At 47.2% G+C, this 18,365-nt stretch overlaps 1 long non-coding RNA gene across 2 annotated transcripts in view; it reads right to left on the minus strand.

Annotated features, from left to right (window-relative positions):
* Positions 1 to 12,312, minus strand: part of LOC123376285 — a 38,802-nt gene extending 26,490 nt beyond the window's left edge. Inside the window, exon 1 of one of the 2 annotated variants that reach the window (XR_006581747.1) lies at positions 12,239 to 12,312. This is a non-coding gene — a long non-coding RNA (uncharacterized LOC123376285). Of the gene's footprint in view, positions 1 to 12,134 lie in introns of both variants that reach the window. The other variant, XR_006581746.1, reaches the window with a different exon arrangement.
* Between the last annotated feature and the right edge of the window lie 6,053 nt (positions 12,313 to 18,365).

Below are 18,365 nucleotides of genomic sequence, written 5' to 3' on the forward strand. Positions count from 1 at the left end.
TGACTCCTAATGAAGAAGAAAAAGAAAGGGGATGTGCCTGCACTAAACTGCTCTCACCGGTTCCAAGGTTTCTCTTGGGTGGCAGATGCTGCCCAGGCTTGGCCTGTGTGACCAGGTGAATGGAAAAGAACCTAGAATAAACCTAGGATAGAAAGGAGGCTAGTGGATCTCTAGCAACTGCACCTAGCTAGATCTCAGCCTTAAGCCCAAAGCAAGTGGCTTCTTGGGTTCTGCTGCCTTGGGGTCCTGTATCCAACGCTACTGCTACAGCCCATGGGCACCTCTGAACAGCAGGGCCAGAATGGAAAGTAGCCAAGTGACCTACCCTGGCCATAGCACTGCAGGAAAAAAAAATAAAAAACCAACCCATGACCTGATTTTTTTCCCATTCTAGTAGGTTGGGGCTTCTCAAATCATGAGGCTGACCCCATTGTCCCTCCAGTACTCATCTAGGGGTTTGGATTGGTTGGTTGTTTTATGACACTGCTAGTTGTTTCTCTGGCTTTTTTCACTTCACCTCCCTCAGCAGGATGTAGAATTCTCAGTCTGTTGCCTTCATTTTACTCTATGCTCCCTTTTCCAGCCTAGGTCAAGAAGCTTCCATCCATCTCCTCTGCAAGTGCATAGTTTGCACACTCCAGTTCACAGCCCATAGAGTCTGGCTGTCTGGATGGCTAAATGCCTTCTAGCGGTTGTATGACTGGCTAAATAACTTTCAAGAGCTTCGCAAGAGCCAGAGGCTAATCTTTGGATCAGATCTAACAAAGCTACAGCAAATATCACCTTTGATTTTTAAACAGGTGTGACTGTCATACAATCATCCCCCTCACAGAAGTATCTAGGTGCAAAAGATGCAGCTATGGCAGGAGATCCACTATTTTTTCCAAGGTCTTTTACACTCAGATGGTTCCAGAAGGCTCCATTGGCTTTCTTGAGACTGGGCAAATGGCTTTCTGAAGTTCCTTTAGGCTTCTCCAATTGCTGCCTTTTCAAGGAGACTGAACTCACGCTCAGTTTTGCAACTTGAACTATGGATTGACTCCTGTGACTCCATCATAAGAGTTCCATCCATAACTAGGTTAATGAGGATAAAAGTGATAAAGGTTACCAATCCTCATTCTTCAAGCCATCAGGTCATCACCAGCTAGGGTCAGGAAGAATCCTGTGCTGGGGGCTAGGCATCTTTCAATGAAGCAGCTGGCATGGTCTACTGTTGGAGAAAGGCCAGGGCCGCCCAGAGGATTCTGGGGGCCCGGGGTCTTCGGCGGCGGGGGGCCCTTCCATTCCGGGACCCGCCGCCAAAGTGCCCCGAAGACCCGCCGAATTACCGCCGAAGCGGGACCCGCCGCCGAAGCGCAGCCCGGTCTTCGGCGGTAATTCGGTGGCGGGGGGGGTCCCCGCCGCGGGTCTTCGGGGCACTTCGGCGGCGGGTCCCGGAACAGAAGGGGCCCCCCGCCGCCGAAGACCGGGCTGCGCTTCTTCGGAGGAGGGGTCCCGCTCCACCCCCGCCCCCGCCCCGGCCCCGGCCTCAGCCTCTTACCCGAGCGCGTCTCCGGCGGGGCCTGAGCTCCGTCCCGCTCAGAGCCGCGTGGTGAGGAGGGCGGGGTGAGGGGGCGGGGCTGTGAGCTCCACGCCGAGCGGAGGCAGCTGCCCCGCCCCCTCCCCACGCCGCTCTGAGCGGGGCGGTGCTCAGGCCCCGTTGGAGCTCCCAGCCCCGCCTCCTCACCACGCGGCTCGGATCGGGGCGGGGCTCAGGGGCTCGGCTGGAGCCTCGGCGCTTGATGCGCCGAGGCTCCAGGAGAGGGGCGGAGGCGGGAGCCTCCGCTCTTCTCTTGGGGGCCCCTGCGGAGCCCGGGGCCCGGGGCAAATTGCCCCCTTTGCCCCCCACTCTGGGCGGCCCTGAGAAAGGCATCCAAAACACACATTCATTCTGTGAGCCACTAATTCTCTCTCTTCTTCATGTTCAGGGCTTCTTTTCAGAACAACACTTTCCTGTTTACATGGAAGGAGGTCAATCACTGGTGTCCAAGCTAATCACAATGCTGCTCTACGAGCTAGCAGTTTTACTGACCCCTCCCTTCTTACTCTGAGATCTAAAGATCTCACTTCTCAGATACACAAGAGTTCTATGGTACAGATCCAGAAAAGTAAGGAGTCTAAAAACCTATCTGGGCCTATCTGCCTATGGACTAAGGACACCTGAAGTTCCAGTGTCCCATTTGGCTGCTGTCATCACCAGCCTGCCTGGTATCTAAATCTGATCATATATTAGTATTAGATCTAGGCTTCAAAATTTAGCTCCAGAGAGATCTAGTCAAGGCATTGATCAAATACAATTTAGAGAAGCACAAAGATCCCATTGATGGGTCAGCAACGTGTTCATTTATCCACTGATAAGATTTCAGTGTTTATATTATAAAATTAGGGCAGGGATTTTCAAAAGTGCCTAAGGGAGTTAGGAGCAGAAACCACCCTGAGTTTCAATGGGTCTTGAATTCCTAACACCCATTCTTGATAGAGAGTCTAGTATCTGGCTGAGTGCTATAGCTAAGATTTAAAACGTTTTCTATTAGAATCTTCTGTTTTCACATGCCCATAACTTTGAGAGAGTCAACATCAGGGCTGAAGTTTTCTATGCTTGGTCATTGACAACAACCACCTTTTTCCATTTTTAGAAGGTTTGAGCAAAAATCCCTTGAGCCTTTTTTAAATTAGGAGAGGATTTAAAACAAAACAAAAATCTACCACACTTTTTCTATTTAAAAAAAAGTTCATTTTTTCACTCTCCAAAACCAGCTGATGTTTGAAAGGTGAAATGCGAATAGGGCTCCACGAGGATGGGCTGCTATATTAAAAATCTGGCTGCAAAACAACGGTGAGGAACATTTGCAAAATGTGCTCAGATGGAAACTCCATTAAGGTTTAAGCTGTCATGCCCGGTGAGTTGTAGCAAAGAGCTGCCTTGTAATCATGGGTGATCTAAATCAGTCAGTCATTCTCAACCGGGGTACACATACCCCTGGGGTACACAGAGGTCTTCCAGGAGTACAGCAACTCATCTAGATATTTGCCTAGTTTTACAACAGGCTACATAAAAAGCACTAGCGACAGTCCAACTAAAATTTCATCCAATGACTTGTTTATATTGCTCTATATACACTGACATGAAAGTACAATATTTATATTCCATTTATTTGGTAATTATATGGTAAAAGTGAGAAGGAAGCAAATTGTCAGTACTAGTGTGTGTGACACCTCTGTATTTTAGGTCTGATTTTGTAAGCAAGTAGCTTTTAAGTGGGGTGAAACTTGGGGGTACTCAAGGCAAAAATCAGACTCCTGAAAGCAGTACAGTCATCTGGAAAGGTTGACAGCCACTGCTCTAAACCAACTAGGACACTGGGTATTATGATGATGGTAGCACTTAGAGGGTCAAGTCATACTTTGTGCAGTTTATACCCATAGTAGGAGAGTCTCTTTGCCAGAGAGTTTACAATCAAATAGGTAATGGGTGGGGAAAAAAACCCTGCTGTTACCTCCGTTTTCCAGGTGGGGAACTACGGCTCTGTCTCACTCCATTGTCTTAGTTGCCAAAATCATCCTTCCAACACCTGTATGCAAGGCTGAGGTTGTGGATTTGATTGAGTTTACCTAGTTGTTTGATAAGACCTAGTTCCTCCTAGTGGGGTTTCTTTTTCTTCTGGTGGGAGGTAACCATTACGCACTCCAAGCACAGTTCTCAGGGCTGCTTACTGAAGCCAGGTCAAACTTCTTGGCTAGCATGGACAAGGAAGGAGAATTCTCCTATTGGCTTAATAATCACAATCTTATTTTCTTTAGCCAGTAAAGGCTCAAAAATTGGCGAGAGAGGGTTAGATCCTCTGGAGTCGGCACAAAGCATAGAGGGTGTGGCTCAGAAGAGATAAGACATAGTAGGACACAGGCTTCTTTTGGTAAGTAGGCTGGGGAGAAAGGATGGAAATGCACCCAGCCACTAGACAGAGCGATCAGAGAAGTGCTGTAGAAGCTCAGAGTTATGAGCTGACCAGTCAACCACATGTCTCTAGCCTCTGTTTGCCAGAAGCTGGGAATGGGCGACAGGGGATGGATCACTTGATGATTCTCTGTTCTGTTCATTCCCTCTGAAGCATTAGGCACGGACCACTCTCGGAAGACAGGATACTGAGCTAGATGGACCTTTAGTCTGACCCAGTCTGGCTGTTCTTAGTTATGTTCACATGCCTCATTTGGAACGGGAAGTACATAATCAGGCAGCAGCAACCGGGGGAGCAGGGGTGTTAAACTACTAAAAAAAAATGTAAGGGAAAGCAGCATTTTTCTTCTGCTTAGTAAACTTTCAAAGCTGTATTAAGTCAATGTTCAGTTGTAAACTTTTGAAAGAACAACCATAATGTTTTGTTCAGTTACAAACAACCTCCATTCCCGAGGTGTTCATCAGTCTGAGGTTTTAGTGTAGCTCAGATCTTATTGCTCCTAAATACTATACATGACAAGCATCACACAAAACACAGTTTCACGCTAAGAGTCTAACTCTCAGTCTTCACCTAGAGGAAACAAGTCAAATGACATAGCTAGATATTAACATCCCCGATCCCCTTATAATCGATTATATGAGAACTCTTTCTTAGCTATCCTGAGGCTAAGATATAGTCCTGCACCTAATGTGTTATTCATTATTTGTATACCAGAAGTAACCAGGGCCCCTCCCAACTAAGATCACGGTCCCATTGTGCTCATCATGGTATACAGTGAGAGAAGATATCCTCTGCCCCAGAGAGCTTACAGTTGGAACAGGGAAAGAAGGGGAGAAAGGAAGTATTATCTCCATTATAGAGATGGGAAACTGAGGCACTGAAAGATTTCAGTTACATAGCCAAGTGGCTTAACAGATGTGCCAAGTGAGTTCCAGATGGCTGCCCATGGCTTCTCAATTCAGTGATTATAGATTGTGATTTCCTCCTAACAAAGAAAATTCCTTGTTGTTTTCTGCTCCCTCCATTAATCATAGATAGTTTCACACGGTTTGGCTCATTGGCCCACTCAAGATGGTTCAGAACCAAAAGATTTCCTCCAAATAGCCTCAGACTTGGAGGAGTTCAAAATTCAGGTCCAATGATTTGTGGCTTGAACCCGTCTCAAGTGCACACTAACATTTGGGTCTGGACAGGCCGATAGATGTGGTAGGAGGAACCCAAAGATGCAGAGGCTGCTGTGCATTGACAGTGACAGGCACACCTGGGTCAGATTCAGATATGATGAGTGCCCCGGTGAAAGTGACGTTGGGGTGAGCTTGCCTCCTCTTTCCAGCAGGTGGCATTCTCTGCTCTGCCATCTCTCTGCTAAGGTCTCAGACCTGGGCCTTGCTGCAGAAATGAGTTCTTGTCTGCTTTATTTTCAGGAGCCTTTTATTGTTGCAGTAATGAATGATAATGATGAAGTTGTATCTGTGTGCTGGCAAGATAGGAGACAGGTGATTGACAGAGTAATAACGACTCTCCAGCTGGTATCCCAGTTACAATAGCTGGCTTTTGAGAATTGCCAGGAGGCAAAGTACATGACACAGACACATCAGCCTTCCTGTGACCTCTAGTTAGGCAAGCAGATTGGCAGAGTGGTCACCTTTCACAGGGCGTCCTCACCCATTTGCATCACAACGTGGTGACACCGCGATTGTGCGCCATCAGTGAGGCCATGATGCAGAGTCATGACAACACCACACTGGGTCAGATCTGAAGACAGATTAAAAGCACCCCAGACTCTCATGGTCTTTGAATGCAGAATGTAAGGTAGTCTCATCAAAGTCATGACTGTGCTACAAGAATCAGGGAAGGGGGAGGAAAATCAGCCCAGCTGACGACTCTTTTGGAACAGAGGGGATGACCAGATCTTATTTCATACAGAAACGTTCTACACATCTACACGAATGATAACATAACACAGAAATTTAGCAATTTCAGTATCAGGGGGAAAATAGATGCATTCCATTTGTCCATGTAAAAAGCACCTACATGCCAAAGCTGGTCTTAGTTATGTCTTAGGTAGAATATGGGTGCTTGTTTATCATTTATATTTCTGCAGTGCCTATACACCCCAGCCAAGACTCTATTCTGCTAGGCTCTGTACATTCACATAGCAAGAGGAGCCCCTGGTTGCTATATAGACAGACAAAACAATCATCATCTGTGTTTACCATAAAGGACCCAAGACACTGAGGGCCAGATTTTTAAAGATATTTAGGTGCCTAAAGATACAGGTAGGTGCCTAGTGGGAGTTTCAGAAGTGCCTAAGCACCTAATTCTCACCTTTGAAAATCTGGCCCTAAGTGAAGCTACTTTATTCATTAAATCAACTTTCCTCTACACAATACTAATATACAAAATCCAAATCACTCTTCCCTCTCTCACCTACAGTAGAGCATTCCATTCTGGATCAGCACACTTAATAAAACCTCAACGTCACTGGCACATCTTTAGTGCTATTTCTTTGTTCTTCTGTTTCTTTTATTTTATTCTTTTCAAGATTAATCTTCCTACATTTTCCTTTGTTTTGCTGATTTTTTGTTTGTTTCTTCAGGGTTTTTTTGTCTCTTTTCTAACATTAACATTTAAGGAGTTCATCTAAAGCCAACGGCTGTGAAGTAGCATCTCACCTATCTGCACTGAATAACGAGTGAGGCATCCATTCCGAATTCTGAGTTTTGTAAGACCTCGATTCTGCAAACACTTATGGCCATGCCTAACTTTACATCCGCGAATAGTTCTATTATTACTTCAATGAATCCATGTGAGCAAACTAGGGCAGAGCTGGGCTTGTGCAGTAAAGTTCAGCTCTGGATCAGAACACTCCCTTAGCTCTCTGATCTGGGGTACTGGTTCAAACACACAGACAGTTAGCCCCAACCCAGGAACAATGCATCACAGAACATATTTTGTTTGTGATGTTGAGGAATGAAGTTGAGTTTTAATGATCTAATATAATTTAATGGGATGAGTGACCAAGTGATGATTAATTTCCATGTTCCCACTGAGTGAGAATTGTGAATTTTGGGCACTTGCTCAACATGAGTGGCGGAGAACATAGAAACAATGGATCTTTGACCTTTCCCTTAAAAGTTACCAAGGAGTCATGGGATTGTCTTATGAGATTTCAAGAATTCAAGTATCCTTTTGGAACTATGCTCTTGAAATCTGGTAGATCACGGGAACATAGGGATTGTGATACAGGATCAGACCCATATAGTCCACTGTCCAGTTTCCAATCATGGGTGGCAGCAATTACTTAAAGTCCTGAAAAGCAACCAACCTATCCGTTCTGTGGAGTCAGGGCCAGGAATCAGTTCTCATCCTCTTCCACCGAAACAGTAAGGACACCAGAGAAAATGCTCCCACTTTTGTGGAAGGTGCCACAGGATCTGTAATGAACACCAGTGTTCATCTACCCTTCTTCCTTCTCCTCAGTAATCCCCCAACTTCCTTTTCTGAACTGTGGTCTTACCTTGCTTTTTTAAAATCTAGTCTTATTGAGATAGTAACCTCTCCAATGTCTCCTTTGACATGCATGAGCTACTGTCTAAATATAAAGGCATATTATAATAACAACAAAAGAGAGTATTGATGGTTTCATATAACAATGGGCATGAGCACCTGGCCTTTTTCCATCTCCAGGAGACCATCCATTAGTGGAGACCTGTCTCCAGGTGTCTTCCACAGACAGAAGAGGTTCAAAGAGCTCTTAATGCTTCAAATAGTGTCAGAGAGGCATCAACATACTCTTTTCAATCCTCCTCCCAGAGCAGAGCAGCTCAGAGCCAGGGCTATGATGGGTGAAATTGTTTCGTTATTCCATCCCTTGTAGAGTCGGCCCCACAAATGTGGGCCTTCTGGCCATATAACCTAGGAATCTGTGGCTAAGGTACTGCACAGCCTCTTAGGGAATCTAGGTTCAGATCCTAGCTCTGCCATGGACTCCCTTGAGCAAGTCTCTTAATGAGTCTGGGCCTCATCTCCCCACCTGTAAATGAAAGCTATGATCCTTCCCTACCCTTCCCCCCACACACCAGGCAGTTGTGAAGATAAGCACATGGCCTTGTGTTCAGATGCTACAGTGTTGGGAGACCAAAGTGCACATAGAGAGATGGGAGAGGAGGGCAACTTTGGGAACTTTGGTTGTAGCTTTGCATCAGAGGCCTCTCTCTGCTACCCACCACAACCCACTTCCAGCATGGCTGATCCAATGCCCATTCTCCTCATGCCACTCCCGGCCCTATGACTCCTCCGATGGAGGAGGAGGGGAGGTGACATCTCCCGGATTCAGAAGAAAATATGCCACACACAGAAGCTCTGCCCCTACTCTGACCCCAGTACCCTGACGTGTCCTCCTCATGTCTCTTTCTGCCTCCTCATCTGTGTCTTTCTGTGTTTCCTTCTCACTGCACCCCCACCTATACAGTTATCAGTTTACTCTTCTCTTTGCACGCATGGAGCGCTCCTCACTCACGTGGCACAGAACATCAGATAATAAAGAGCTCCCTGCAAGCCGGCAAGAGACCGCCGCCGAGTGCTCCTGCTATGCGCGGCATTCCCAACGGCGGGCCAAGCTGGGAGATTCACCTGCGTGGGCAGACAGTGAAGGATTGTTCTGAGCAAAACACTGTGCAATCGAGTTGAGATAGTGGAGGCAATGGGGTCAGGCCAGCTGCCTGGGGCATCTTTCATCTCCAGTTTATAGAGGTGGGGTGTAAAGCATGTGCTAGATGGCCCCGAGGCATGCTCAAAGACAGCCTTGTTTGGCTGCCTATCGGCCATCTCTCTGATGTCACAGGTTTCATTTGGGTAGCTCACTTCAAAGGCGCCTTGGGGGGTTGGATTTTTCTAGTTGGGGAATAATAGCCAAGCTTTTCAAAAGCATTTTGCTGTGCAATAAAATCAACTATTCTTAACTGCGGCAGGCTGAGTTCACCCAGTTCAAGCCGGACAGCTCCACAAAGGAGCCAAGGCAGCCAGGCCAGGGCTGACACAGGGCAGCTGGGCTGTCTTCTCCCTTTCACACAGCCCTTCCTCTCTACAGCCCTGCACTAGGTCCAGTGCAGTCAATAGGGGGTGCTCAGCATGAGTGCTTCTGCTCACATGTGGCGCATGTCTGCATGTGAGCTTGCACGTAGCGGTATACACTGGCAGGCATGCTTGCAGGAGCATGTCTTTATCTAGTTCCATTGCAAGTCCATCGGAGCAGCGACCATCTCGCACTAGCAGTAGGTACAGCCCCAGCAGTGTTTTCCCCAGGAATTGACATTAGAGGGGGATGTTCGAATTTACAGGGTGGGAGGGGGATTGGAAAATGACTAAACTGGCAACACTGCGTGTAACTAGTTGACCACTGGCAGGAGGTGGGAGAGAGAGATGTAGACGTTTAAGTACTGCCATAATACACAGCACAACATGGTATCAAACTACACCACCTCGATCTGTCTAAGGAAGAGCTTTGGAAAGCTCAAAAGTGTCCCCCTTCCACCAACAGAAGTCGGTCCAATAAAAGATATTGCCACATCCATGCTTGTCTCAGTCTTATTTATTAATGGAGATATACCTATCTCCTAGAACTGGAAGGGACCCTGAAGGGTCATCGAGTCCAGCCCCCTTGAGACGAGCGCAATCATATACGGTGGTATTTGATCCTCAATAGCAGGCTCCTTGTCAGAGGATTTTAGAACAAGGTTGCACTTCACCCCTACCTGCTGCATTGATAGAACACGCCAGTCGCTATGGTCCATCAGCCATCACCATTCACCAGAGAGCCTCCCATGTTGCTCCTAACCACAGAGGAAGCAGTTGCATATTCTTGCCTGTCTCTTTAATTTAATTGTGCCAGGGTTCAGAATTGGAGGCTGCTTTTCACTAAAATCAATAGGGTTCTAACCAAGGAGTAGAAGGGGCCTGTGAAAGTGGGAGCTAGAGGCCCAGATGGGGGGGGGTGGGCTGGCTGGAGTTGGGGGCCAAGTGGCTTGGCTGAGGGGGATTGGCTGGAGTGGGATGAGGGACCCTAAAATCACTGCCTCACCCTTGTATCCAGAGGGACTCTGCTCCTCTGCCACAGATCTGAGATGGCCTTGTTCCAGCACTGATTTTAGTCGACAAAAGGCTTTTCTGGTTTTCCCATTTTCACCAGATCACTAGGCTTCTGCCCCTTGGTGTCTAGAACGGTCCCTGAGATTTTGGAATAGATCGGACACAGTTTTCAAAACAACTCCATTGAACACCAACAACAGGGACGTGCCATAGAGCTGAGCGCAGGGCCTTGCTGGTCAGCCAGCGAAAGCTCAATGAAGAGAGTGCAAATAAAAAAGTTTTCCCACAAACATGTGGTTAAATTCGCTCTTCCCCAGTCACTCTCCCAAACCCCATCCGTCCCAATCTTGGGCCCTGTTGGAGCTGTAGGCCCAGATCCTCAAAGGTATTTAAAGCCCATTGAAATCAATGGGGAGTTAGGCACCAAAATCCTTTAGATTTACCTGGACTTTGGATCAGACCCCTGGCCCAAGGAATCACGTGCATGTAGCCTCAGCCCAGCTGCAAAGGCTGCAGTCACAGATCTTTGAAGCTTCGGTGGATTGGAGGCCGAGAGCTACAGCATTTGCACAAGCCACATTGCCTAGTCAGTGCCGCATGCTGCACACAGGCAAGAGGCCAGAACAGCAGACTTCATTAATTCCAACAAAAGAGCTGTTGAGATGCTCGAGTCGGCTGTAACCTCTTGCTGAATGACAAAGATAATGGAGAAGTGACAAGAACTTTGCCAAGCCTTTTACATTGCACGAGACAGAAAGAGGCACCCAGGACCAATTTCAGGTTCACAAGTCTCTAGGCCCAAGGCAGACACCTGGTCCATCAGGCCTTGTTTAATCAACAGTTCTGAGATTTTTGTAGGGGGTGAATTACCCACTGGGGAATCTCTATTTCCCAGGAAATGAAACACTGAGAATTGTGAAGAACGATGAATACATGCAGATGCACTTCAGGGGTGATACACTTACTATCGGCAGCCGTAATCATTCCAAAATAATGAGCTAGGTCTCAAAAAAATACTCAGAATAGTCCCTTAACTATCCATGAGATTTAAAAAAAAAAAAAGTAATTTTGTGGGTGGGAGGCTGTTTGCTGGTTTCTCAGCCTTGGGGGTGTATTTGGGGTCATGTTTTCAAGATTTCCTTTGCAACCATTTGTGCTAGAAACTTTTTTTTTTTTTTTAAACATTGAATTTCACATGTAATCACGAGTCCAGATGCTGGGGCTTTAAGAAAGACACCAAATATCCTGAGACTCACAGTAAAATTGTGAGAGTTAGCAACACTGCTTTCCCTCAGTGAAAGGCAGACATAACAGCATGAAAAGTGTTATGAAAGCAAGATTGTTAGAGACACTGCTCTGTTGCACTAGCACAACATTTCAAAGTGTCTTAAAACCAACAAGCTCAACATCTTACAGAATCTAATCTAAATGGTCTCATGAAAAATGGCCAATGACAACAGTTCTTTAACAGCACATGAATGTTTCTCTGTAGTGTTGCGAAATAAAACCCAACAGCCCCCTATTAGGCCTGTAAGGGAATCCCTGTCCCCAGCACGTCATATCAGCATATAGCAATGGCACATTATCCTAGACAAGTCAACCTCCGGTGCGTAAACTCAGCCATACTAAACCAGACAGCCCTTGGGAGTGGTTAGAGGAAGGGCCTGCAGTCAGGACTCCTGGGTTTTATTCTCAGATCTTCTGCTGATGTGCTGTGTGCACTAGTTAAAATTATAGACGATATTTTGGACCCCTCATTGGCACAGGTGAGCAGCTACATGCATGAGTAGATGCAGTTTTGTCAATGGGACTACTAGTATGAGTCACTGCACCTCCCAGGGAGCATTGCTTGGCCCATCGCTTCTGTGATTCATTGCGCCCCTCTGCACAATGAAGAGAGCAATTAGAGCTCATCAAAAACCAGCAATGACATGGGGACAACATTATTCATTGGGAAAGAGACATTTTGGAGGTTGAAATTCAAATTTGTCCCAAAAAACAAACAAACAAACAAAAAACACCACAACAGAATGCAAGCAATGCCCTTACCCCTGGTGCAAGCAGTGGTCAGGTTGGGGGGCCTTACAGTGGATCCATCTGTGTGGTTAGAGAAATCAGTGATGCAATGTCCAACCATAAAGGCACATCCTCACCTCCAGGGCCACCCATGCTGTCTGAATGTGGGGTTGCAGGGGACCTGACCTTTTGTGCCCCCCTCACAGCCACTTCCTTGGCCACAAAGGCCAGTCCCAGCCAATGTCTTCTCTGTTGTGTATTTGGTTGTCATGGTTTTTGTTGCTATGGCAACTGAGTTAGATTATTATGGGTTAGCTCAACCGGTTTCAACCGGCTGAGTGAGCTCTCTGTATATCTGTAAATAAAATGGAGGTTTTGGTTAGCTGCCTGCTCTCTGGCCTCAAGTGATTGCTTCCTACACCGGCTGCCCCAAGGATATAACACTGGCGACGAGGATGGGATCCTGGTGCTGCTCCAGTAACAGAAGGAAGTAGAAGTCAAGGTAAAGAACAAACAAACAAAAAAAGCTGCTTGTTTGCACTGACTGTGAAAGTGAAACTAAAAATCATGGCTACTCTGACCAGGCCCCTGGAGCCTTTTGATGAGAATACAGAGCAGTGGCATGTGTATACTGAGCGTTTTGAGCTTTTTGGTATTGCAAATGACATTACAGAAGCGAAGAAGGTGCCAATATTCTTAACTGTTGTAGGGGCTAAAACCTACTCTCTGCTACGCAGCTTACTGCACCCTGTTAAGCCTGAGACTAAATCTTACAGTGACATTGTGGAAATCCTGGGGTCTCATTTCTCCCCAAAACCACTGGTAATTGCTGAAAGATATAGGTTCCACAAAAGAGACCAAAAGGAAGATGAAACAGTTGTACAATTTGTAGCCATTTTAAAAAAGCTAGCAGAACACTGTGAATTTAAAGAGATGTTAAATGATGCCCTGCGTGACAGGTTAGTGTGTGGCCTCTGCAGTGAAGCTATACGGAAGCGCCTACTGACAGAGGCTCAGCTTACATTACAGAAGGCTGTTGATATTGCTGTCTCCATGGAACTGGCTACAAGGGAGCCACAATACATCGGTGCATCCCCTAGGGTGCAAAAAGTGTCACAAGAACTGACCCACAAAACGGTGCAGAGTCAAGAATGTTACCGCTGTGGTAAGTTGGGTCCCCAGGCATCAGAATGCTGGTGTAAGGACCTGGTGTGTCGACACTGTGGCAAAAAGGGACACATTGAGTATGCCTGTAAACAAAAGAAAAAGAGGCCTGTGGTCTGGCCGACAAAAAGAGGAACCTTGCATACCCTAGAGCAGACCCAGGATGATCAAGGTGACACCTCCTCACAAGAGGAAGTGCCACTGCATGTTTTGTCTTTGGCAGCGGGCTCACATGAATACTGGGTAACCCCTTTATTGGAGGGCAAACCTATACCCATGGAACTAGACACCGGTGTAGCTGTCTCGCTGGTTCCTGAGACTGTGTATAAGGAAAAGCTACAGCATCTTCCGCTTAAGGCAACAAAAACTGTTCTGAAGACGTATACAGGTGAAGCTGTGCCCATGTTGGGCACTATTGATGTTAAGGTGGAGCTCAATGGACAGGCAGCTATATTGCCACTGTTTGTGGTGAGAGGTGACTACCCAGCCTTAATGGTTAGGTCTTGGCTTGGGAAGATTCAACTGAACTGGGCAGAAGTGCACCGGATGACTAAAGAAGAAACCAGTCTAACCCCTATTCTAAGGAAACATGCTGCTGTTTTTGGAGATGATTTGGGAAGTATGAAGGGAATCACTGTGACATTGAACATTAAACCTGACAGTCCACCAAAATATCTGAAAGCCCGAACTGTGCCATATGCCATCAGGCCAAAAGTTGAAGCAGACCTGGAGCGCCTGGTCACCAATGGAGTCCTAATACCAGTTACCCATAGCTCATGGGCCACTCCTATCGTTCCAATCGTGAAGAAAGATGGCTCTCTCCGGATTTGCGGTGATTTTAAAGTCACTGTCAACCCAGTGTTGTGTGCAGAGCAATACCCGCTTCCCCGCATCGATGACCTCTTCGCAGGCCTGGCTGGGGGACAAAAGTTCAGTAAGATTGATCTGAGTCAAGCATATTTACAGATGCACGTCGATGAAAAGTCCCAAGAGCTGTTGACTATTGTGACTCATAAGGGGCTTTATCGATACTGTCGCCTACCCTTCGGAATAACATCTGCTCCCGCCCTGTTCCAGAGGGCTATGGACCAGATCTTGTGTGGCTTATCAGGAGTTCAGTGCTATCTGGATGATATCCTGGTCACTGGAAGAAATGAAGAGGATCACTTAAAGAATTTAGAGGCTACCCTACAAAGACTGGAAGAGTATGGCCTACGAGTTCGCAAAGACAAGTGTGAATTCTTCAAGCCCTCTGTTGAATATTTGGGACACATCATCGATTCTGCAGGTCTTCATAAGGCCCCTGCAAAAGTTAAAGCTATTGTGGAGGCTCCCCCACCTCGAAATGTAAGCCAGCTGCGCTCGTTTCTAGGACTCCTGAACTATTATGGAAAGTTCATCTCACAGTTAGCCACACTGCTAAAACCACTTCATGAGCTCCTTGGGCAGAACAAGGCCTGGAAGTGGACTGAAGCCTGTGATGTTGCGTTTAACAAAGCTAAGGATGCATTGCTAAATTCTGAAGTTCTAACGCACTTTGATCCATCCTTACCACTGCAATTGGCCTGCGATGCCTCCCCTTATGGAGTGGGAGCAGTCGTGTCACATATTATGCCTTCAGGAGAAGAGAGACCTATTGCTTTTGCTTCACGCACTCTAAGCAAAGCAGAAACTAACTACGCCCAAATCGAACGTGAGGCATTAGGAATTGTTTTTGGAATTTGGAAGTTTCATCAGTACCTGTTTGGGCGAAAATTTACTCTTCTCACAGACCATCGACCTCTGACATCAATTTTTGGACCCTACACAGGCATTCCCCCATTAGCTGCTAGTCGTATGCAACGTTGGGCATTGTTACTTTCAGCACACACATATGAAATCAAATATCGGAAATCCACTCTGCACGGCAATGCAGATGGCCTCTCAAGGTTGCCTTTGCCGGTCAAACACCAAGATAGTGCCCAAAAGGAAATCTTCTACTTTGAACAGGTAGAGAATACACCCATCACTGCTACTCAGATAAAGAAGGCAACTCGCGTTGACCCAGTATTGTCCCATATTATGGACCTGGTGATGCATGGAAAATCTCGACAAACCTCTCCGGTCTCATCCGACCTTGTTCCCTACATGTCCAAGTGGACGGAGTTATCGGTCCAATCTGGTTGTTTGTTGTGGGGGAGACGTGTCATTATTCCACCACCACTGAGATCACAGATGTTAGAACAGCTACATTCCGGTCACTGTGGAATAGTGCGCATGAAGGAAATTGCACGAAGCTATTTTTGGTGGCCTGGACTGGACAGCGCTATTGAAGAGAAGGCAAAAGCTTGTATGTCATGTCAGGGTGTGAGGAATGCACTCCAGTGGGCACCCCTACACCCATGGGACTGGCCTGAAAACCCATGGCAACGTATTCACGTTGACTTTGCTGGCCCCCTTGAAGGAAGCATGTTCTTGGTGGCAATAGATGCCCATTCTAAATGGCCAGAAGTCTCTATAATGCAGTCCACTTCTGCAGAGAGTACTATCCAAAAATTACGAGGACTCTTTAGTCGTTTTGGTCTGCCAGAACAACTTGTGAGCGACAACGGACCGCAGTTCGTTTCTCAGGAGTTTCAAAATTTTATGAAGGCAAATGGGATACACCACATCACGTCAGCACCATATCATCCGTCCACCAACGGATTAGCTGAAAGATTTGTGCAGACAATGAAAAACGCTTTGAAATCAGCAAGGGGACAACACTCCATTCAAAAGCGTCTGGATACCTTTTTACTTTCCTAAAGAAACACACCTCATGCTACGACCCACGCATCTCCGGCCTTTCTAATGATGGGACGACAGCTGCGCACTTGCTTTGATCTGCTGAAACCTTCTGAACCCCGACAAATTGTGCAACATCAGCAGCAATATCAAGTCATCAGACGGGCACCCAGAGCAAAAGACCGAACCTTTAGCCCGGGACAGCCAGTTTTGGCTCGGAATTATACTTCCAGAGCTAAATGGGTTCCGGCCACAGTCATCACTCAAACAGGACCTGTTTCCTACACAGTCCGGACTGCAGAGAATCTTACCTGGCGGCGACATGTAGATCAGCTGTTGCCAGGTCATGCCAGTCCTCAGGACCCATCTGCAGTTGAGGGGTCTGACTTCACCTCTTCTAGTGAGGGACTGAATCACGAGTCACCTGTTTCTGACTGTTCTCCTCCATTACTGCCGGCGGCTGAGATACCCCTTTGCCCAGCACGAGCTGATACCACCTCCTCACCTGTTCGTGCTGCGGACCCTGAGCCCCTAGTGCTTTCGGGTGCAATAACACCAGAAGTTCGCCGTAATCCACCTAGAGACAGAAGGCCTCCTCATCGGCTGGATCTTTAGCTAGGGCGAACCCACGGTTATGGGGCAAAATAATCCCCAGGGTTTAGCCGGGAATGGAGGCAGTCTACCCTCCTTCTCTAGTCTAGTGTGTGTTTTATTTAGGGGATGTTCTTATTAGGGGGGGAGGAATATGTTGTGTATTTGGTTGTCATGGTTTTTGTTGCTATGGCAACTGAGTTAGATTATTATGGGTTAGCTCAACCGGTTTCAACCGGCTGAGTGAGCTCTCTGTATATCTGTAAATAAAATGGAGGTTTTGGTTAGCTGCCTGCTCTCTGGCCTCAAGTGATTGCTTCCTACACCGGCTGCCCCAAGGATATAACATTCTCCCATCTCCCTCTCTGGGCTCAGCCCTCCTGCCAAATCATGCAACAGTTCACTCCCCGCCAGGGTAACAAAAGTCCAACTTAGAGTCCAAATCACATGCCCAAACTAATAGTGCTTCTGTCCCTCTCAGGCACCACTGATGCCCTCTGCTTCTTAGCCCTGGCAGAGCATCTCTTGTCTTGCTTCTTCCCCAGCAGGATTCCCCTGCTGCTTCCCTTCACCAGGGACTCCAGAGTTTAATTCTGGGGATCTTCCAGCTCCTGTCACAGGCCCTAATTTAGGGCTCCCCCCACAGAAGCCTTCTGTGCTCCCAGTGGGTCTCTTCTCCTGCCACAGGCCCTAACTCAGGGCTCCCAGAGGGTGACTCACCCTGACTTCCTCAGGCTCCTCCAGAGGGCACTTCCCTTGTTCTTCCCTCCACGGGCTCCCCCTCTACTGACTTCCCAGCTCTGTTTAAGTAGCGCTCACCTGCTGCACCATCACAGCTGGGGTCAGTCTTTCTAACTAGGCCACTAATTAGCCAGCTCCTCAGGATGGCTGAGGGCTAGCTGCTAAGGCAGGGTCAAGGCTGATCCCAGCTCTTCTCCAAGGGCTGGCTGGTCTGTGTGGCTGATGTCGGGTAATTTAGTTGTTTATAGGAGGCACCACGTTGTGTTTGTGTACACGATGCATGTCAGCCTTGTTGATCTTAGGGTACGTCTACACTACAGTCATGGGATGGGACTGTCGACATGCCCGAGCTGGTTTTCGTGGAGCTAGCTCTGATCCCAGAGTAGTTGACAAAAAAAGAGGGTTCCTGGCAGGTTTGAACTGCTACGGCTTCACTGCTCTGGACTGTGAGCTACCAGGATGAAAGCTTGTGCAGGTGTGTCTCCTCGAGCTGTAAGCACACCCTGTGATTGCAGTATGGACATACTGTCATGCACACAGGCAATCCTGCTGCAGAAACCTCAGTTCAGTTCTCACTGCCCTGCTACCTAGGAACAGCCCCTCTCACTCCTTGGTCTCCAATCACTTGGTCTGTCCCCCTTTGATCCTGGAGCATTTTAGAAAACTCTATTCTCCTCTCCTCCTCCAGCCCCTGGGCTTTTTCTACCTGAGACTCCTTTAGTCCAAATCATCTGTCATAACACAGTTTGTGTCCTAACAATACCCTCCTCAGCAGGATTGTGGGAAGCCTAATTAATGTATTTGAAGCATTTTCAAGTCCCTGGAGAGAAGGTAAACATTAGGATCATATCTGCCTGGGGTTCCTTTTCTTGATTTTGGCATTTTAGACAAAGGGAAATGGTGGGGCTTATACAAGTGTGCAACTTTGCAAGAATATATGGTAACGGCAGCTATGGAGGTAATGTAAAGTAATAGAACCCATAAGGAACTATGAGAGACGCTCAC

Source organism: Mauremys mutica, chromosome 8 (assembly GCF_020497125.1).
Source record: "Mauremys mutica isolate MM-2020 ecotype Southern chromosome 8, ASM2049712v1, whole genome shotgun sequence".
Taxonomy (NCBI): Eukaryota; Metazoa; Chordata; order Testudines; family Geoemydidae; genus Mauremys; species Mauremys mutica.